Raw genomic sequence first — 24326 nt, forward strand, 5'->3', positions numbered from 1 at the left:
CACATAAAAAATATATCAAAACATTGTGCAAAGCTATTTTCATAGTAAAAGGAGAGAGAGAAAAAAAGTATTACCTTTGGCTCTGTTAACTAATTTCATTTTGCCTATTCTGCTTTCATTGTTCAAAGCTTTGGTTGATCTCCAACAATACTACAAATCTAACTTCAAAGGGGTTCCAGTCATGTTATGGCACTTTTTTCCAAAACTGAGATAAGGAAAATGCTCTCATGCTTAAAGCTTTCTCCTCTGTCCCTCTGGTCAAAACTCATAAATACTTTGGGCCATTTGTTCACTGGCAATTAAAATTGAAATTGGTCTTATTTTTCACTGTCAGCCACTTCCTTTGCAAAAGCAAATAAATGCATGGACCACACTCAGACAAAGACACGACCACAGTGTTTTTGTTCACAACAATTAGAAAAGATTGTCCTTCTGACAATCAAACTGCCTGAAACTGCCTGAAAGACCGTTTGTCTAACTAACAGGGCTGATGATTCATCACCGGCTTCCTTGTCACTTGTATGACACATGCCATACAGGCTGCTTCTTGTTGTCCAGGAATAACTTGTGAAATTACCTTCTTCGGTGAATCACCTTGGTTCTGGTGCCTCTGAGACAATGTTTTGACAGAGAAGACCAGAAAGATTTCATTATTAAGTTATTGGTCTTTGAGCTTTGAGATATAAAGGTGTGGGGTTGAACTGTCGATCTGAACTAAGAAAACAATGTCTTATCTTAAAGCCTCATGAATAGAGACATTTACAACTGTGTTTAAATAGTCATTTTATTTACAATACAACTAATTAAGTAGGGAATTATCTACTTTGCGGTCATATTCAAATTCCTCTTATGATTTTTAATTCATGATATTGTGGACTAGAAATTATGTTTATGATAAAGTAAAATTACCACACAGATCACTATCGACTGTGACTAAGCTGACTGAACATGATTTGTTAGGTTAACAAAAACACCGACATGGTTAGGTGTTGGTGTTCATTGTTATTGTTTATGCTTCATTCTTTCTGGCTTATTTGTTTTGCACTGAAATTTTGTTTTATCAGCTGTATAGAGTTACGTCAAACAGACAAAAAGTAGGTTACATTACTTCTAAGTATATTAGTAAAAAAAAAAAAAAAAAAAAGAGGTTAAAATTGAATATTTTCCTAAACACTCACTGTAGAGACCATAACACAATTAGATTTATTGGGGTGGTTTTTTTTGTTTTGTTTTTTTGTTTGTTTTTTTTAATTCATTTTTTTAAAACTTTTGTAAAGATTTTTCAGCTTTGTGTCCTTTGACATTAATTCTCCAATTAATTTTTGAAATCTGCACTGTCGGACACTTTCTATACAGTATAGAATGTATTCATATCAATGTGTTAGTTGTTTTTTTATTTTTTATGGTTTTTGTTTTCTTTGACATTTGAAGTTTAATTGAAACAGACTCAGACTGACTCAACTCTAGACTGACGTTGAAAAAGTAACCAGAATGGCTCCATAGTAATTGTAGCTTCTAGCACAGAAATTAAGGGTCAGTCACTGTCTATTTGTTTTTCTAACCGAGTTGAAACTAAATTAAAAACAAGATTCTGAGTTTATGTCGCAAAACCTTTACTTGTTGATGGATAGAAGATCCAAATGGCTCAGAAAATTTTCCATTTAAGTTTAATATTAGGCAATATCCATGTTGGAGTGGACAGGACTTGTATTTTTCTCAAATTACACAATACGCCTACTTTCACAATATGACTGACAGTTTTCCACTTTGCCAAAAATGACACAAATCATGACTCATGACACAGTCAATGAATGAAGGGTTCTCAGTTCAGGTTCATGTAAAACGACAGCTTGAGCTCGAGCACTAGAGTCTCTTGCAAGTTAGAGGCTGAACTATTTCATTATTGCTTTTTTTTTTAATTTGTGCATGGAAAAAAAAGCCTCCTTTATAAATATAGTAATTCTTTTACTAGTTAAAGTTTTAAAACTTTAAAACAGATTGCTACAATAAGCATCTATAAACTTATGCATTGAAGTGATATTTCTGGTGAAAGAGTAAAGCAGCTGATCTGTCATGTTCTGTGTCAGCCATGTTTGACGGCTGACACAGAACATGGTTGTTACTTCATAAGATGTGAAATTAGGACTACTTCTTACTAAAGTAATGTGATTCTCATATCATGTTCAAAATACAAAGACACCTCACTACCTCTATCTATTACTCTGATATTTATAAAAAGCAGAAAAAATGTAATTCCTTACAGATTTCGCATGTGTTTGTGTGTATGTTTTAGCAATGTCTTTGAATTCCTCTCCTGACTGACACATGTCAGTCATTCTTATCTCTTCAAAAAATGTATTTTAAACTTGGGAACAATGTGTTACTTTTTGAAACTTTCTGTTGCCAAGCAGGTTCTACGTAATGGATTTCTTGTTTTTAAGAGACTGTAGCCAGTGAAATTAAACTCGATGCCGAATACATGCAGCAATTTTTATACTGGTACCTATGCAATATTCTGTAGCACAACCTTAAAATAGTGACCACAAAATGAAACTGCCAGGACTCTTATCTATCACTAAGATCTGTTTGCGAACGAAAAGGTTTCACATGCTGCTACAGTTAAACCCAAACGGTGGAAATACTTTAATTAACAGATAGAGATTGGCTTTGCCAGCTTTATGCCACTTTATTCACTGAAAAAAAACAAAAAAGAACAACAAAAAAAAACTAAGGTTTCTGCTTTAAGTTTTAGAACATCATAAAACCAAATAAAATCTAGAAATCAAAACATTTTTTTGATTTTTTTTGATTGAAGCATACCCAAATAAGACCAATCTGAGACTTCAACGCTGGTAGAAGTTCTGGGCAATGATTTTTGCATACCACTACACCCCTACCATGTCAGGGTAAATAACCTTGATAGGGAGCAGCTGAGCTTTACTCATTAACTTGTATGTAGTCGGTCGTCATGTAAGGATCCTCTTTGACGTGGCCTTTTGGGCTGTTGTTTTCCTTCGCCTTTCCCAGGTAACCACACAGGCTTTATCAAGACATGCACATGGGTGATGTACATCATGCTTGGAGGTTGGTCAGTGATCCTCGGTAAACAGAAACTCTGCTTTGACCTTATGTTCTCGAACAAAACCTGTCAGAGTAAAAGTACAAGTCATTTATCAAACAGTTGTTGAGCAAGCAAAAAATAACATGAACTCTCTGTCTTTTTATCGCACATAAAAGCACGGCACTTCACTCCTTGTTTCCACTGCCAATCATTCAGAGTTGACATGTCTTTGTTACTGATGGCCATGTGCATGCCCTCCTACCCCTTCGGCCCCTCTGTTTTGCCTGAAGCTGAAATCGTGACGACATTCTTGTCCTGACACTCTGAGAACATTAGCAACAGAGGCAGCTGTTTGGACAGCAAGTACAAGAGCAGGTACAGCTTGAAATGTTCCCCCACAGAGACGGAGAGGCCTTTGCACTCGCAGATGGCTCTGTGCTTTACGTTTCATCACAGAGTGAACTTCCTGCTGTTCATTTTTCAAGATTTCTCAAACGCAGCATATCGGCAGACCATGACGTTGGAGTTGGTTTCTATATATGTTGGTGATAAACATTTTAGGGGTGATAAAAAGAATAGAACATGTTATGACTTTCCCTCTTTCTCTTCCACCTCAGCGCTGGGCTGTGTGTGTTTTTATAATTTAACAAGCCTGTGTGTGGCGATTCACACAGACTGGTTGGCTCAATGCTTGTTTAGCAGTCTGTGCCAAGCATATGCATGAGCAGCTTTGTGTGTGTTTGTATGCATTCATGTCGACGCTTGCTTTGCAAGATCTGCCTCTCTGTTTGCGACCGTGTATCTGTGCCTCCTGTATGTGGCTGCACGACCTGATTATGAGTCTGTCGTATATATCCTCATGCACTGGGCGAGGGCTGTGAATTTTGACTCGGTGGCATTTTCTTCTTTCTTGTTGGTGTGTTGCGTGACCTCATTAACCAGGTGTTTACCCCTAACAACAGGAAACCAATGTCAGTGACTGTCTGCCGGCAAACATTGCCTGAGGGAAAGCGAGTCGAGGAAGGGAGAAAGGGAGACACAGAGGTGGAGGAATAATGGAAAGACACAACATCCGTCTTTTTGTCTACGGTCTTAGAAGTTTTTGATGTTGGCCCACACCTGTGTGAAATCCTTCTGATCTGGGTGTGTAGGAATATATCATTTATAATTGGGGAGAAATGACTGTTTTAGGTGTTTCTAATTGGACATTAAAAAAACAGTTATTCTCTGAGCAAATGACAATGTTACTTTCTCGCCAAGAAAGCAAGCATCAATTAAGGATATTTAGAAAGCATGTTACAAACATTCAGTGAGATTCAGCAACGTCTTCGGGATTGTGCATTATTCTACTGTGTTTTTATTACTTTTACAAAAAAAAAAATCAGATTCTCAAAAAAAATACATTTTTTTGCACCTCTGATTAGAAATGCAGCAGTGGACATTTGTAAATTTAGATTTGAACTAAATTTGATGTGTGACGATTCAACATACTTTAGTTTAAGTCTAAAATGGCAACTTTAGTGATTATTCAGACTCCTCTTCATACCTCTCAATACGAAGGGAGTGATGCTACTCAAAGCACTCACAGGCAGCCCAGTCCTCACACAGCAGTCCCTAATAGCTGCAGACAGAGTAGATGCCACCCCAACCCCTTGATGAAATGAATAATTTGTGTGCATAAAATTTTCTTTCTGTAAAATTTTAATGTATGAAAATAAATTGGCTTTGCTTCACACAGTTTCAGTCAAGTACTCACATCGTCCTCGGTTTGTGTTTTTGTGTCATAAACTATAATGTATAAAGTAATCTATGGTTGGAAATCTTAATCTGCTTCTATGACTTGTTGTTAACCTCTGTCATCCATATAAATAAATCCCACATCAGAACTAAAAACACACATTTTATTAACTTTATTGTCAGTTTTAAGCCATGTCTGCACCGCCCGTGCCTGGATAAAGGAGGGATGGAAATGCAACATAAAAAAACACAATTAAAAATAAGTTTATTTGTAGTTTTAACCTAATTTAGAGTGATCTCACTCATGTTTTCAGTCTCCCATATTAGTCTTTTCTCCTTCAGCATCCATTCCATGTATATGTATACATTATTTTGCAGTGAACACCTTTTTGACAAAAATGACTTTTGTGACACCTAGTGGTTCATTTTCTTTATCAGTTAATTAATTTCAATAAGTCCTGTCCTCTAGTGAAACATTCAGAATTGTTTTTTGAGTGGCAAGGAAAGGACCTACAGACTTACTTTCACAAGTGGAGCATTACAGCTTTCCCTTTATATGTGTACAGCCAATGGCTTATTTCCTTAGGAAGGCAGTGATGGCTGTGTACCCAGATATACACAGAAAGTTCACAATGTACAAGAGTGTCACAGAGCACAGCCCAGACATCAGTGGTTATTTATGCTCAAAACAGTGCTAGGTTCAAGCAGGAGAACAACTTGTACTCTTTCCTTGACAACACTTAGATATATTACAAAATGAATCACAGGAAGTTATTAGATTAAAATAAATAAATACTTGGGTTAAAAACATCGTCAGGAGGAGCAAGACTTGGTTTATTTAAGACTGTAGCTGTGTTGGGTCCGCATATATATCTAGAACAAAATGACAATTTAAGCCTCATCTGATAGGTTGTCAGAACATTAGCTAGCTGTTCCTGTCTTTAAAAAATGAGACTGTGGTGTCTGGAATGATATTGGTGAGTGAATTACTTTTGAAATGTTTTACTGTTCATCAATTTAATTTTTTAAGCACACACATTTCTTCTCTTTTGTCAACTTTAAGTGAAGTATTGGATTTTATTCAACGTAAGAAAATGCCTAATTTTAAAGAAGAACAAAGATTGATGTCAAAGACCCAAAAATATGATTGGTTGGCTCTCTAGCTGTTTGAAGGTAAAGTGTCTAGATTTAGGCTTGTGTGTCAGCAAATACATTTTTTTAAAGGCATAATATGTACATTTTAGAGAAATGAGCAGCCCATGTATGGGATAAGACCCCACATAGAGAAGACGGGACTCATCAATACGCATGAAAATCCATACTGAACTATCTCAAGAGACGGAAGCTGGAGGCTGCGGTCCTCTCAGTGACTCAGTCTGAGTCATTGAAATGTAATAAAAACATAGACCTGAAGATACATTTGGAATCTCACAGTTCAGGCCCTTTGGCAGAAAAAAAATCCCCCAATTAACTGAAACTATTTATAGCCAGCAAAAAAAAAAGAAAAAATGTACCAAAGAGAAAGAGCAGGTTGATCTGTCTGTCTGTGCCAGACGAGCCTCCACCAGCGGGTCACTGGGTTCCTCCACTCCTTCACCACTGAGGGGAGGTAGGAATGGAGAAGGGGAGGGGGAGAGAGGAGAGGAGGCATACAAGCTGTTGACAGGGATTTATGAGCTGATAGTGTCAGACTGCAAGCACAACAACAGTCTCTCTGTCTCTGCCTGTCTGCTCATGAGGGAGGAGAGAGAGAGACAGAGGCTGACAGAAAGAATGAAGGGGGCGGTGGAGAGAAAGTGAGGCAGCAAAAATGAGTTGAAAATGGAATAGCAGGACAAGGGAGTGAAAACAGCAAGGCAAGAAAGACAGTGAAGGGAAACGAGCAGAACAAGGCTGCAACCGGAGTTGTTTTTTGCCATTTTTCTTGTTTTCATTGATCTCATATCTTTGTCTACGTTATTCTGTGCAACTTAGAAACTGCACTGAGAGTTTAGAGTGTTGAATGACAATAAAGTGGACGACTTCATTCAGATGACACCCGTGCCAAGTGTCCTGAATATTGCTTCTATTATTTTTGTAGAGTCACAAAAGACACATACGGTGGATCATATTTTAAAAAGGCTACGTCCTTTTAAATTTCTGAAATTTAAAGACAATACAATGCTTGAACCGTCTTTGTTCTTGTATTCGAGCATTCAGATTTGTCACGGTGAGTCACTGCTGGAGCGCTCGCAGTTCGATGACACACCCTGATATAGCTGAACTGTCTCACTGTCTGAAACATGAGCAAAGCAGTCTGGTGGGTAATTTTGTCTAATTGCTGTTCTAAGCATAAATCATGAATATCTGGCTTTATTTAAGTTTGATGACTTCCACAATATATTCAGTTTTACAGGCTCGTTTGGTCATGACGTCTTTATAGGGGAAGCTGTGGTGGTACAGTTTTTCTCATCAGACTACTGAAGCTTATGCCAGTTAATGCCCCCAATTACCTGCTCCATTTTACACATAAAAAAAAAAAGCAGCAACATCAACGATTTGATGCCATGCTATTTCTTGTCCACTTAAATCACCCTCTTGCCAAGTGCTATTCTACTTCTTTCGAGAGTGTGACTTTATCTGCTGTCGTCAGTCTGAGCTGACCCGAGACCCGGTTATGAAGACGTATAGTATGCATTGAGACTTCCGAGCTTTTGTGTCTATACTTGAGGATATCGTCTTTAATTTGTGATTGTAAAATAAATTAAATCTACGCAAAATTTTGCGTAAATAACTCCACCAATTTTTTTTTTGTTTTGTATTTATGTAAGCTTAGTTTGGTGCCGTACGTGGCAAAAGGTACGCCTTAGGTATTTTAAATGCACCGTATAATGGTGTCTGATGCAGCATACTCTGCTCAATATTCACACTGTCATAATAATGCTGATCCAGATGTGAAGCCTGCCATACAGACACGTTGGAAGAAATGTAATATGACGGAGCACAGCACACATACCCCCTGGGAATAATGCAGACTACTTGTGATTTATGCGTCAGTTCTTTTTTTTTTTAATGACATAGTATTAAAGAGTGGTGATTTACGGGGCTCTTTTCATTTCACAGAGACATTCGGGCTTGTTTCGGAGCTGAGCTTACACTTTCCAGTTGAGCAATGTTCCCAGAGTGAGCTTCCAAGAATTTCTAATGCCATTATCTTTTCACAGAGTTCAGGGCAATAGATAATGGTTAAGCTTTTTTTTGTTTTGTTTTTGTTTTTGTTTTTGCAAAAAAATGCAGAGTAGGAAAAATACGAGGTACTTATCATGTGTCCAGTACAGAGACAGAAACCCTGAGGGGGAAAAAAAACACACCAGAATCAAAGCTGATTTTGTAGTTGATGGCTCTCATTATTCCAATGAAATGTGCTAAAGATGGAAATAGTTTTTCTTTTTCTTTTTTTTTTCCTCCTACTTACAAAACAATTTATCAAAGAGTTTTATTCCAAAACAACAATGACTCTACTCTGAATGTCAGAACAAAGCTAGCAAATTTTAACCACACTGAAGCTAACAATCCACCTCCATATAACTTGTCTTATGCAGGGCTTCACAGAAGTCCCACCTCAAGAAACGGTACAACCATAATGACAAACACTTTGGAGCAGTAGTACAACTGCGTCACTTTCTCAATATGCATTGTGCTGTACCAAATATTTAAAACAAAGAAGACATTTTCCACTAATACTGCATGTCTGGTTGAAGTAAGCAGTTTAATAATGGACTCTGCTTTTACACAGAAGTTCAAATTTTTAAGTTCAAAGCTAAAAAAATAACATGATTTCCCTGAAATTAAAATTCCAGGTGGGAAAACTAAAGACTTTTCTCTAACCCTGAACTAAAATTTCAATATGGTTGCACCGTACACAAATTTGCAAAAATGTATGTGGAAAGTTTATTTGTGCTTTTCAGACACCTCTTATTATAGTTGGTGCTGATAACTTAGCATATACACCAGCAAATCCTGCCGGTCTTTGAACTTGGAATTGGGAGTAATGGGATTTGCTGCTATACTTAAATCCTTTGATGTTTCTCAAAAAAGAAAAAAAAATAATTCTTTCAGCATATGGATAGACAAAGTACATCACTACATCTGTTAGTACCTGCATTCATAACTCTCTCTTTGTGTATGTCTTTCTGCAGCCTGTTCCGGAGGAGCGAAGATCTAAAAAACAAACCTGCATAAAAAGGGAGAGAGAAGATGCCGATAGAGAGGAGAATGTCTTGATAGGGAAAGAAAAACAGAAGAAAAGATGAAAGGACATTTTTTTGTCTGTCTGTATGTTTGAAGATTTAGCATCATCCTGTGGTGTCAATGTTAAATTGTACAGCTGTGCAGAAGTGGTTAAATGGGTCTCACATGGTTTTGCATGTTCTGTATAGTAAAGCACGGCTTTGCATTTGTAAGCTTGTAAAATTAAGAAAATTAATTCTTTTTTTTTTTTCTTTTTTGTGTATAATCTAACCGATGAAACTCAATACAAAGGCTCTGTCTCTGTTTATACAAGACAAGCCATTTACTTAAGATTCCACAAATTCAAGAAGCTAAGGTCAGAGCATAACATCATAAGCTTGGATTGCATCTATTATAATGGAGGTTGTCTAACGTCGGTCGCTGGGGAGCAAAAACAGCATTAAGGACATGCACTCATGCAATATGCATAGCTCAGAGGAGAAATATGCCTAAACTCAGGCTCTTGTAACAATAAAAATGTGAAGAATTTAACTTTTATCATTGCAGCATGGATTATTAATGAACTTTGTATTGCTCTGTGAAAAATCTATGTAATATAAAGGTGTACAAAGAGATTTCTTTCCTGCTCAGAGGACTTGTGAAAACATAGCTCATGATAGCAACTGCAAATGTCACATGAGGACAGAGCAGGGAAATTCTGGATGCTATATGAAGAGAGGAAAAGCATCGCTCAGAGTTCTTGACATGGACGTTTCGTAAATAGATGGACAATTATTCAAGTTTGTATGTCAGTTTTGATTTCTGGCCATCACAAATCAATGTAATAAACAGAACAAAGCAAAAAAAAAAAGAGGATTATTTTATAACAGGAATATCATGAAGTTTACTATTTGAATGGATATTCAGTTACAGCCAGAAGTTAATGTACATGAATGAAAAGACGAATACATATTTTTCTTTCACTGTGTGAAGTCAAATTAGATCCAACTTATTTTGTCTTAGGTCTGAATGACAAACAAAAAAAGTGTCTTTTTATTCAGTGTACTTAAACTTCTGTTTTCAACTGTATCGTGTCATACATTTTACAAAAGCAAAGGATGTTCTGATATCGCATACTGAAATACTGGGGCAAAGTTTTTCAGTGTAACAAATACGACCATGGTACCTACACATGCATTAGTGCTCTTGGGTCATTGCAACACTAAACGTTTTCAATATGCAGGCTGTGCAGTATTAACCCAACAGTCTTTACTTCTAAGTAAATTTGTGTCAAACTTTAAGGAAATCTTTTTCTTTTCTTTTTTTTTCTTTTTTTTAATTGTAAATAATAATTACCCCTGGTTAAGCACTTTAAATAGCCGCAGCACGTAATGGTAGAAAGCCCCTAGAAAAAATATGTTATCTTCACACAGGAAAACATTTTTAGCAGGGTAGGGTATCAAAAACATCATGCTGGGGTTGGTCTTGTCACACAAATGTAGCAAGCAGTTTTAGGCCCCTGCTATCTGCCTCTCTCCATCTATGTCTGTGGTTACTAACCCTGGCTACTGTAGCCAGACGGGGCCCCTTCTGTATGTTCCATGCTCAGTTTATCACACTTCCTCTCACTCTGCTCACTACCCTCAGCAAGTCTGCCAGAGAGGAAAATCAAAGGGTTGGGGGCAGAAACTATATAGTGCAAATTGTATATTGTAAGTATGATTTATACATTGCAATGTTTAAAGAGAAAAAAATATATATATTAAGGATGTCAAGAACATACTGCGACATTCAAGTTTTCATAAGAAAATTCTTATTTTACATGTTGGTTTAAATCGCTTGTGAATCGAACAGGCAAGTCATTTTCAGCTTTCACTTTATTAGCGATGGTTGATTTGTTCGGACGTTACACCGAATATTTGTCTTGTGTTTTTGCATTCTGGTACAGTGTAAAGAAAATTAAGCAGAAAAAACAAATTTATTTTAAAAAAAATATTTATTTTTCATTGCATTTGTTTTTGTCTTCCATTTGCTCCCTGAGTTAAAAAAATATATATATATTTGAAAAAGACATTAAGAATATTGTTCCACACAATTCTTCCAACTAACTGAACCCAAAAAACATGGAAGAGAAACAGAAAATAACAGATTATAAGAAAAACAAAAATCACAAACAGTTTCAATTTCAGAAAAAGCTAACTTTGGATTGCAATACACATAATTTTCCACTTGTTTGCTGGCTAGGCTATTGCGTAGTCTATTTTGTTCTCCCCGCCCCACAATGTACCTTAGCCAGGATATGTGTAAGTACACGAGCCGTTAACCCCCCAGAGGAAGTGTGCAGGAAATGAGATCAGCCTTAAAGAGAGGTAACGCCTGAGCCTGAACCACTGACACCAGACCAATAACTGTCACTCACTGCACCTGATACTAGGTACTAAAAATGCAGCAAAATAACAGGAAGGTCAGAGCAGTACAGAGCAGAGCACAATAGCCCCCCTTTAAGAATGAAAGCGATGAGCATGTGACAGGAAAGCGGGGATGGAATGGGAAACACAAACGTGAGACAAAGACAATGAAGAGGACAGCTTGAAATAGAGCAAACAAAACAGGAGAGAGAAGTAAGAAAAAAAAAAATTACCGTGTCTGTCATCCTGTAGATTCACTTTGGATTTAAATGTACCAGTTGTGGGTGGGAGATTGTTGTCGCAAGTGGGATCAAATAAAATGGAACATAAACCTTTTTTAGCAAAGGGGAGAACAAAACTGTGCTGTGACAGGAAGAAGACACACAGGAACAGCATCGCCAACACTTAAGATCTGAGCCTTTCAGAACACCACGAACAAACAGGCAGCCAATGTTTGTGTCCTTGCATGTCGTAAACTAACACACCCTGAATCCCCTTTACTCTGATGAAAAGCACAGCTGGTAGGTTTCGCTGAGTATCACAGGCCTGACGGCGACACGTGGACGTGTGCTTCCACGGCTATGTGGATCTCAGCAATGCTCAGACACAGAACGAGCGACTTTTTCATTTCTCTGCAGTAAAAAGAAGAAAAAAGAAAAGCAGGATGATGAAACATTTACAGTATCTGCTTCCATGTGCATATAAGAACAAGGACTATGTTGACAGCATATTTGTTTTTTGTTTTTTTTTAGAAATGGCTCGCAACTGCAGTTTCAGAAAACTTATGTGCTTTTGGATGGGCATTTTTATGTTGGTGTAAACCGCACATCTCAAACTCGAGGACCGGGGGCCAAATCCGGCCCATCATGATTCTCTGTGTGGCCCTCTCTTCTACAATTTAGTGGACCACAGATATCAAACCTTCAAAATATCTGCTCTGTCTTTTAACATTTTTTATGAAACAAAATCAAATCTGTTTTTTATTTGTATCGCAGCAAATTACATCAGTGTGAAAAGATGTTCAATATTCAATCTTAAGGCTTTCTCATCAAATGTAGACAGCTCTTCATTAGTTTTTTAGTTCTTTGTTATTGCGTAGTTTCATCAATACATTCTGCCAGTCCTTCGAGGACATGAACGTATGTAAAGCTGCTGAGTTCTGAAGCATGTAAAGTGCAAAAGTGTTTTAAATACATCAACGCATTTCTCAGAAAGAAAAACAAATTGTATTGCTAATGACATAAAATTTACACTGACTGTCAATTACAATCAAAGTAATCCTTAAAAACAACAAAAAGAAAAGTCAAAGCAAATTTTTCTGGAGTTAAGTTATAAGCAATGAAGCAAAAAGGTACAGGGGATTAACACGGAACACATGAACAAACCTATCTGCGTAGACATAAAAAGCCAAGAAAACGTCTGAAATCTGCCAGGACTTGGAAAACTGTGTGTGTACATCAATATCTGCCAGTTTACTATTATTTGACGACCTGTAAAGAACATCACCACCACTAGTTTCAATCCAAATTTGATGAAACCTGGCATAGGGGTCCGAGTTTAATTGGCAGTGTTTAAAAGCAATCACTGATAATTGCTTATTACCTTCTCCCCCGGCTCACCCATGGAGCACATCACCCCGGCTCCAAAGTCCTTTCACCAATCGTCTTGAAAACCCTGAGAATGAGATAAAAATAATTTTGGTGATTTATTAATCCTGAATGGCTTAGCACCAAATTACATTAAGGATTTGATATTGTTTTATCAACTATCCAGAGCGTCGAGGTCTTCGGGTTGAAGTCTGCTCTGCAGAATCAGAACAAAAAGTACAGAAGCAGGATTCAGTTTTTTTATGCTGCTTTAATCTGGAACAAGCTTCCAGAAAACTGTGAAAATGTTGAAAAAAATGAGTTCATTTAAATCAAGGTTATAAATTAATCTGCTCAGAGTTGCATTTGATTTATAACAATAGTAACATCTTTAATTGTTAATACTCTGTATTTCAACCTCTCATCACTTTCTTTTATTCTGCAACATTTCTTTTTTGTTTTCATCATGTAAAGCACCTTGACTGACCCTTGACTGAAATGTGCCATATAAATAAACTCGACTTGATAAACACGTAACGGCTCTGAATGCATTCAATAATTACTTATGGCACCTCTTGGATGAGATGCTGCATGTTTTGCTGCAATCAGCCCATAACTCTGCTGAACACTGGAGGCCAGGCTGATCTAAGAGTGGCCTCGGGCTTTTCAGCGTTGTCACTTGTCATCTTCCTCCTGGCAATACTCCATAGACTCTCTGTGGAGTTTAGATCGGGGCTGTTTGTTGGCCAACCAAGCACAATAACAAAACTGTCGTTAAACAAGCTTTTAGTACTTTTGGCAATTACCAGGTCCTGCTGGAAAATGAAATCCAGCATCTCAATGAAGCTACTCAGAAGAGGAAGTCAAGAAGTCGTTTTCTGGTAGGTGGCTGCAGTAACATTAGACTTGATAAAACACAGTGGACCAACACCAACAGGTTTTCAATGGAAACTTCAGAGTAGACCTGAAACAACTTGGATGCTGCAGCAATAAACCCTGGAACCTTGATTCCAAACGACAAGCAGCTTCTGAGCACGATGGATAAGCCAGTAAGTCAGGGAAGATGTTTACATTGTCCCTGTTGCTTGAGCATCTCTTTGACCACAGTTTTTAGTTCTACTTAGATTTCCATTAGCTTGGACACAGCAGTCTGAACAGCCAATTTCCCTTTTTAATTTCAGTTACTGAAAAAAACAAAAAAACAAAACAAAAAAAACAAAAACATTTTAAAGATCAAATCTAAAGCAAATGATGGACCTGTGCCAAATAACAATGATGCTGCTCAAAAAATGGTACATGTCACATTTACTCAGATTGCTATCTATTTGCACCCCACCAACCTTGCTTGCTTGTTCACTTTAACGGCTGAATGATCAGGTTGCTAAACAACTTGATGACACTTTTGTGTTTGTAGCTGTGCATCGTTTGATATGCTATTACATTTTTTTAAAGATATAAAGCAGGTGTGCATGCATGGCTTTCCCTTGTTTACTTAAATTGAGAGAAGGCTTTACAAGCTTTAGGGTATTTGCAGATAAAAGATTGACAGAACATTAATCCAAATGTGCAGATGTGACTATTTTTAAAAAAATAAAGATAAGAGAACACACAGGGAGAAGACAATATCTTTCTTAAAACGAGCAAAGTGTTGAGTGTTAAGATAACACGACGCACTGACTGACATGAAATGACTTTTGAGCTCCCCTCAAACTATAATTAATGCATGATGATATTCAAGCCTTTATATCATATTACGTGATTCAGTGAATAACTGATGAAATGAACAAATAAATGAATAAGTAATGTACTGATTAATTATTTAATTAGTTAAACAAACCAAGCAAGTGTCGAGCATTAACAATGCCAAAAAGAGATCATTACCATATTTGCATAATCTCACCTTTGCAGAAAGTGTTCTTCAACAGATGCAACCACATTGCTATTCATTATTCACTTCTTTCCCTCCTTTTGTTATGCACTTTATCAACGTGTGTTTACAGGAGAGATATAAGCAACTGTTAATTCATTTTAAAGACAAATACACAATGAGCAAATCTTTAAAAGCAAGGTCATGTAAAATCACTTTATAGGAGCAGCCAAAGTGCCATTTGTCCCACATGCTCTGCAGTTTCATTGGCTCCAGGAAACAAGGACAAACTAATTTAGCAAAAACAGTCGACTGGCTGATGCAACACTCTGAAATTTTAGGTGCATTCATGGACAATGAACCACTTCTGTCAGACCACCTATTGAGCTGTGAGTGCGTGCATGCTCGTGTGTGTGCGTATGTTTGTGGGTATCATGTGTACTGAAGATGTGTGTGTGTGTGTGGGTGTGTGTGTGTGTGTGTCTATGTGTGCACCTGTCACTGACGCAGATAATAGATGCCTCCTCTGTTCATTTCTCCCAACAGCAGCTCAGCCTAAAGGCACTTTTCATCACTACTTTTTGTTTAGTGCCAGGTATCCATGGCTTGTTTCTGTCATCATGCTAACTCTCTTTGCTATGGGAGTTAAAAACCCGAAAAAAAAATCATTCCACTTTGCCATGTGATTCAAACTCAAGTCCATAATCCACCCGTGCAGTAGGCATAGTGGCCCTGCAGTGGCACAATTGTCACAATTGAAAGTGTAAAAGCCTGACTGGTGATGGATGATTGTTCTTTTGTGTAAAGATTTGCAGTATTGGTGTGAGAGATGATTGGTGCTAAATTGCCTTGTAGTTTCCCCGAGACTGCGGAGAATTTAAATGAGTTGGAAAACTAATAAAACAGCTCTCATCATCTGGATTTTTTTGTTTTTTTGGCTGCAGTTCACTGGCATTCTAACATGTTCTAATTCAGTTGTGTGTTCAGGATGCAATAGATGCTTGAGTGCCCTTAAGAGCTAACAGCTACATGGTGTGGGGCTTCTGCTTCTTAAAAAGAACCCCCATGTCAAATTGTCATTAAGGAGGGGGTCTAAGAGCAACTCTACAATCTGAATAAATGGCAGACCACCATTACATTCAAACTTCACCCAGGCTAGAGTGACTCGGATCTGGTGCCTTGGAGGAAAGTTTGCAAGCGGGCACATGGTGGTTGAGCCTTGGCTTCAGGCTCTCGGTTAGGTTTGGCCCCAAAAAAGTATTAGCGAAACTTTTCCATGTAGGCCTGCCGCCTGCATGGAAGAACATCGTCGTCGGTCGCTGTGCAAGCCAGATGGCAGCACAATTTGGTTTTGGGTGACTAGATTAGGAGCCTAGTGAAGGAGGTTTTTATAACTTGGTTTCTTGTTGGTGGATGGAGGAAGAGATGGACAACTTAAGAAAGCACAAAGTTCCACTTTAAATACTTTAGTGGTTCGTGAATGTTGTAAAATGAATTCTAAGCAATCCGTCGCTCACCTATGTAGTAGGAAAATGTTTGGTCACGGAGGCTAGACATTACTATTTAAGCGTGATGATGTGATAGATGAACTTGAATTGGTCTCAAAATATGCACAGATAAAGTGGTATAAGTATCTGATCAGGATGCCTCCTGGGCACTGTTTGTTGAGGGCTTAGTGGATATGACCCACTGGGAGCAGACACCAGGTAGGACCCAGACCCCACTTAAAAGAATACATACCCCTGCTGTCCTGGGAACACCTCCGTATCCCCTATAATGACTCGCATAGTGTATCTAAGGAGAAGGATGCCTGTGTCAACACCGCAAAGGAGCAGAGGTTTGTACTGCTTTCTGTTTGTGCTCTTTGGTGTTATCTTCTGTTGTTCAAAGCTGTCTTACCTTTCTGTAAAACCATTTCTCTGGGATTGGTTGAACTTTCACTCAGCTTGATGTAAACCACGCAATAGATGCGGAACTCGCAAACTATTTCAGCAGTTCCTCTTTGTGGTGATTTGGTTAAGAGGTTTGAGATGGATGCAGTTCATTTTCTTTTCCTTAGTTGAAAGCCGATGACTTGCGCATATAAATTAATATTAACTGAACATTTAAACAAAATGCAATGCAGTTATAGCACTGTTATTGTCAGAGAGAAATGTAAAAAAATAATAAAATAAATGTGAAATTGACAGTTAACTTGCTCAGCATCAGATTTTTATGAGCAAAGTCTGGGTGACAGGTTTTAACTTTCAGCTTACAATATCACTGCTGTTGACTCCAACTATTTACAGTCTGTGTAAAGGTGACGGAGGCAAATATGAAGCCAAAAGTACCTTTTTACTCTGACTTCATATTTGCATATGTTTGCAATCTAGCAAAACAAGAAGTGAAATATGACACCATCGCACATATTTTTGCTGAAGAAACGGTGGCTTCCTGCTCTCTTTCTCCCTTGTCTGTTTCTCATAATAGAAGCCTGTTTTATAATATATATATATATATATATATATATATATATATATATATATATATATATTAGAATTTCAAGGAGGAAGCCTTGTGTTGCTCGAGAACATAAAATTGCATTATTAAAGGCTGCACCCAGCACGGTGCCTTCTTTTTACTCCCTTCTGTATCTTTTCTTATATTGGAAATGTTTTCACCCGCCAATAAAAGCATAATGCGATTTTATACATGCAACATTTGCAAGTGAATTGGGGTGCCTCATATCGCTTCTTATGGGAAACAGAAAAAAAAAAAAAAAGAAAGAAAAAAAAACATTGCATGGAGAATAGCCAGTTCAATATCGAGTGTGATTGCACAGGATGTTATCTGATGGAGATGTTGAAGAAAGAACCATTCTGAATGTAAACTGAATACCATGCGGCTTGGCCATATGGTTAGCAATAAGATGCAGCAATATGAAGCAGCAGGAACGAATAATTGCTAAATTATAGTAACTGCTCTGCTTGCATTTGAAGATGCAAGTGAATGCAGGAAGCATATGGTGTGGAATTACTTACCAGGGTAAAATGTTTGAAGAATAAAACTGTTAATAAAGTAATGTATAAGATATTGTTTGTGTTTCAGGGGACTAAGTCTCTCTCTTTTTCATTTGTGTCATTTGATTTTCAGGTTAACCAAGCCATTGTTTTTGAGAAGATTAGATTATTCTTTTTTCTTTTATCATTTTCCAGGTTTTTTTGTTTGTTTGTTTGTTTTTCTTCTTCATATGCTGTTGCAAATTCTTTATTCACCACGTAATAAAATGTTCCCCTGTGGTCGCTAAATGTTGATTCCATTTTACGCAAACCACATTAGGAAAGATACTCAGAGCAGTTGTGCATTTAGTAGGGGGTATGTGAGGAAATGATCACCACACATGTATAATAATAAATTGGTAATCTGTGTAAAATGTGTTTACTTGTCAACATCTTTAATTTCTTTATGCCTGGAAAATGCTAAGGTGCTCATGATGCCAGTTAAAACATATTTTCTCACAGAAAAATATTTTATGAATCTGAAGTTGTTTATTTAAAAAAAAAGTCTGTTCACTGTGTTGTTATCCAGTTTAGTATTAATTATTGAGGGTATTTTAGATTTTGAACTGGAAGTGTTCAATTAAGTTTAGACTTCTTAAACAACTGCATAAAGCAAACAAAAACAAAATTGTTGACTTTTATCTTCACTACCCAATGAAGTATGAGCTAGTTCATTTAAAGGAAAAAGTTTCTGAGATGTACTGTATGACAGATGGCTGCAACACAAATTAATTGAAATTGTAAAAACAAGACTTGGGGCAAAACTACTGCTACAAATGAAAAATAATGCAACACTTATTCATATTAAATGGGGAGAAAAAACATGAACACATTATCAGCTTAATAAAATAAATTATTTAATTTGATTGCAATAATCTAGCAACATTTAGCTAAAGCATCCTTTCAATCCAGTTCCTATAAGCCTGCCATTTCAGAGCAAGTAAATACTGCACAACCGTGTGACAGTACCACAACATTTAAAACATCCAGCTACTGAGGAAACAATGACTTGAAACATTTCAGTCTTTGAGTAATTAATTAATTAATTAATTAGTTAATTAATTAATTAATACATGTTGTCTGGATGTAGTGAGAATGAGGTCAAGGGAAGAGAGAAAGGTAGAAAATATTTATAGCTTTCAGTTTACTGATCTGTCTATGTAAATAAAAATATCAGAACTGAAAAAAAAAAAAAAAAAAAAAGATCCCAAATCCTAGTAGCTCAAAGCCAAAGCTTTCTAATGTATATTAAAATTTCCACTGCAGGTTCTACTAACTACTCTCCATCTCAGCCCATGACCATGATCCAGGCTTCATAAATAAGAACAAAAAAAANAAAAAAAAAAAAAAAAAAACAAGATCCCAAATCCTAGTAGCTCAAAGCCAAAGCTTTCTAATCCCTGCTGAGGTCGGAGTAGAGTTACTGCTTCTATGCATCGAAAGGAGTCATCTGAAGTGGTTCAGGCTTCTGTTCAAAGTATTTCTCTTTTGAAGGTTTCCAGTCACTCGGATGAGATCCTGAGGCAGTACAGTTTTCTTCCAGCCTGAATTTAATTCTAAAATGCTTTATTGTTCGTAAAGGGAAATTAAATATTGTGGAAAGTCATGTTGTTCAACATTCTTGCAAGAGTTGTTGTAGATGCTGATGGCTGTGGGCAGGAAGGCTCTCCTGTATTTCAGTAATTCTGAACAAGCCTCTGACTGAAGATAAAACAGTCGCATGAAGAAAATACTTGACGTTGTCTTTTATGATCTTCATTTTATGAAGAGTCCTTGTTTGCACAATAGTTTCCAGAAGTTTTACAGCAGTCCCCAGAACAGAACCAGGCTTCTTTATCAGCTTGTTTGGCTATTTGAAATCACTGGCTCTGATGCTGCCACCGCGGCAGATGACGGTGGAAGAAATTGCACTCGCTACACCAGATTTATAGAAGATATGCAGCATCTTGCTGTAAACAATGAATGACCTAAGCTTCCTCCTGTTGTAAAATCAACTCTGTCTCTATCTCGTTTGTTTTGTTCACATGCAAGATAAAATAATTGTTTCCACACCATGCCCCAAAGGGGCAAACCAGATCTCTGTCAGTTTGACTATCTCTGATACACTCAATGACTGCTGATTTATTGTATTTAGATTAAGACCTGACACTGATTTAAAAAAGTGAAAAAAAAATACTACTAGTAATGAAGTAAAAGAAAAGTTGCACTCAAAAAACACTGAATCTTAAAAAAAAAAGCTGCAATATGCAAGAATGGAAAAACATTCTTACATACTGCAGCTCGATACTGCCTCCTGTCCCAGCTGACCTACTCACCTTGCTCCTTTGAAACAAAGCTACATTCATTTTAAAACCTAAACTGAGTTGGAAATTGCATCGATAGGAAACTCTGACCTCATTGCAGTGACTTATGTAAAGGATTAGTAAACTACTTGTAGGAAATGCACCCGCTATCTTAACAACCGAACATTAGATGAGATTTAATGAATACATCATAAAAAGTGGAAACCTGGCTTTATGCAGGGTAGTCTCACTACATGCAGGAAGTACTTTAGACTCGGCTGGTTATGTACCTCTGTTTAAATAGATGGTATTGTGTAAAATCAAGTTTTTTTTAAGGTGTTATATCATGTTGTAAAGACATAACAAAAACAAAATGTACCTGGAGTGTTTGAGAAATCCTGGAATCTCTCATACAGTCTGCTTGCTCATATTTCTACGAAGCTTCTGCTTGGCGCTGCACTCCCCAACCAAGCTTCTGCCCCACTGAGCATCCCTCCTGTATGTAGATTAATCAGCAATGAATAACACTGAACAAAAAAAGTTTTATACAGTAATTAAAAATATAATCAAATAATTAAACTGACAAAATAATTATTGCACATTTTGATCATGAATTTTAAAATACCTACTGTTCTAGGGTTCATTTTCATGAGTGCCAATAAATGTAAATTGCATTTTAGTTAGAACAATGTTACTGAAAAAGCTGAAAAAAAGTTTTTAATAAACAATTTGTAACTTCATAATGCAGAAATGAGAGTCATAAATGCTACTAGTTATTTTTAAAGTACAGTTGTTATTTTTGTGTCTATTTATTAGTTTATATTTAGTGGTTATTGTGCTGTAAAGTGCTATAAATTGTAAAAGTAGAAACTCTGAATGGCACAATCCGGCTGTTTTGGCTTGTAAAGCTGCTTTACAGCTTTACAAGCTGCTTGAGAGGAGAAGAGCCAATCTTCTCTGTCATGGGAAGCAGATCTTTATTTACAGCCCCCATGCATGTCAGTTTAGGAACGGCTGGACCCACAGCCAGCTTACCTCAACTTTCTCACAATGCAGCTGCAACAGACCTGGGAACTGGATGCCGTCTCTTTCCCTTTCCCTTGTCCAGTTAGAGGATCTTGGTTAAAATTATGTTGCATAATATAAAAACTTTTTTTAAATTTCATATATATAATCAGTTTCACAGCTGTTCATTTTCCACGTCTTTTCTTTTTTTTTTTAAAGCAGAAAAGAGTTTCACCCATCTGGGTTTGCTTAAATGCTGCTAATGTATCATTTTCTGCCCTGATAGAGTCCCTGAAGTCTGTTCTTATCTTCTTCCATACGTTACCTCATCTCCTTCCTATCTGCTCTTAATTCATATGGGACTGAAATAAAAAAGCTCTCAGTAATCTCTGAAAATTGCCTTATAAGCAACTTTTGACCTGGCAACAATGCTTAATTCTTCCCTACCTTTGGCTTTTTTTCCAAGCCTTATACAACATTATAATGGCCATGCTCGGAGGAAATTCTTAAGGGTTTGTTTTTAGTTCAGATGCTATCTGTCTTTATTTTCCTGTACCTCACAGCAGCTAAACTGTGGTGCAACATAACTGATGTGAATCTGGTAAATGAGGCCTGTAACTCCAGCTGCTGACGAGGTCAGACACGTACCAAAGTCTGGTGCCGCAGCCAGAGGAAAGCAAAGCCTGGACAGTTGGACACATAATTATTTCAAATGCTGAATAATTCAACTCAATTATTTGCCTCATGCAACCCACAGATTAACAGTCACTACCTTTCAACTCAGTTTCCCTACATGAAGCTGACAATATATGACTAATTTAGCTTTAAAGCATGTTTCATTAAAACTGGTATTAATGAATCATTGATTTATAAATTTGCTTTGGTTTTCTTAGTTAGGTTTGAGCAGCAACAACGCTGCAAAGACCTGTTGTAGCTGTAATGTCTGTTATTCTTCCATCAAATGAATTGAGTTTTTGGTACAGAAACTCATGTTGAAGATCATTTAAACATTTGGACAAGGCTGGGAAATACTGGATGAAGATAATCTGGTCTGATGGGAGCAAAGCTGAACTCTTTGGATGTCCTAACACACACTATGTTTGCACTGCAAATCACCCCTAAAACACCACACCGCCAGTGAAGTTTTGAGGTGGGAACATTGTGGTATGGGGCTGTTTTTCTTTGTTGTTTTTTTTGCATATTGTACTAGCAAACTTCATATAATTGAAGAGAGGATGAATGGAAAAATGTACCAAGACATCCGTGAGAAAAGTTAGCTACCATTTGACAGAATGATGACAATAAAACAAGGGTTGACATTTCAGCAAGGCAATGATCCCTAACACAGAGTCAAGGAAAATCTCAAGTGGCTTCAGAAAAAGAAAATACAGTTGCGAGTGTGGCTCATCTTATCACCTGACCTGTGGGATCTGTGGAAAGAACTAAAAATCAGAGTTCATACAAGAGGCCCACAGAACCTTCCAGATTTAAAGACTTTGTGGAAGAATAGGCCAGAATCACACCTGAGCAATTCAGGCATCTAACTCCTCCATACATGAGGCTTTTCAACCTTGTCATTACAAGCAAAGGCTTTTGTACAAAGTATAAAATAAATATCAGTGTGTTCAATATTTTTTACCTCTGTTATTTTGCATCATTACTCATAACTTAATTCCTGAACTTATGTATGGATTACTGGTGAAAAATCAGTAGTCAATAGCACCTTTAGAAATATGTTTGCTATGAAAAAATGTGATGTGTTCAAAATTTATTTAACCCACTTCTATGAGGTTTTACAAGAGATCAAAGGAAGGAGGTGATGGCATATAAAATAAATCAAAGGCTCGAACACTAAAGACTTGTTTTCATGGAAAACTGACACCCTTAATGCAAGAAGTAGATTCTCACTTACAATCATAACGAATTGTAAACCGAAACAATCACCACAGAGCCAAGTTTGAGAGACGTGACTGTGGTATTAATTACATAGTCGGGATTCTCAGACTTTTAGTTATGTAGAAGTTTAGGGAACAGTCGCACATTTAGACGTTTGAAAGATGGATACCGATTCAAACCATGCAGATGGCCTAATATGAGCTTCTTAAACTGAAGTCGACATGAAGAAAGATTTAAGTAATACGAGACAAAAAAGCTACATAGCCAAGCATAAAACATTTCTGAATATTTATGTTTATTTACGACATAATTTACCGAACACTCGCGCAAACACCAACTGCATCGATTTCAAACTCAACCACATGAGAGAACGGCTGGGCGTGTGTGTCTGTTTTGGATCACCGAGCTTAAGTTTGCCATGAGATGTCTGTCCTGACCAGAGTCTTAAATTTCAGGATCCTGCCTCTTATTACATTGGCATTAATTATGAAAATGATAGGGATCTTCTCCCCTGTGTGTATTTGTGTGTGCGTGCCTCCTTAATCTTGCTTAGTAAGAAGGCAGAAATGCTAATTATACAACGGCTGTCATCATTTGGATATGATTCCATACATGAGTTTGCTTGATATCCTCCTGCAGGGTACTTGTTGTCACAGCTCAAAGTTCTGTAAGGCCTTTATCTGGAATATGCTTTGAAACTTGTGATTGTTACTTGGCTGCACTGTTTACTAAAATAAGTGTATAATTCTGTTTTACAGCTGAGCGAGAGAAAATTGTTTCCGGCATGTGTGTCTTTTCTTTTTCTCTATCCTTGTTCCGTCCTCTCTACATTCCACAGACTCACACAAACATGTATAGGCAGATCTCATGTACCAGCTTAGAACTGAAATAGAAAATACAAGAAAGACTGTTATTTTGTTTCCTTAGACTTGGCAGATCCCTAACTCCAAAAACAGCTGTATACAATTTTTGGTACCATCTTACTTAGCAGGGTGCATTTTTGCCACAAGATGTCCCTCAAAACTTCTTTCTAAATTTGGCTCTTCTAATTTTAAACTCTCTGGAGACTAGTTACCCAGTGCTAGCCAGTGAAAACCATTTCCCAGAGCATGAAGCTGCCACAGCCATCTATAAAAAGTTCTATATCGGTTTCATTAGGCATGACAATTTTGGTTCATGTACTGAGGACCCTAGTGGTTTTCAGGAAGTTTAATTCTGCTGACGAGTCAAAACTATA

Source organism: Poecilia formosa, unplaced genomic scaffold (genome assembly GCF_000485575.1).
Source record: "Poecilia formosa unplaced genomic scaffold, Poecilia_formosa-5.1.2 Scaffold0, whole genome shotgun sequence".
NCBI lineage: Eukaryota > Metazoa > Chordata > Actinopteri > Cyprinodontiformes > Poeciliidae > Poecilia > Poecilia formosa.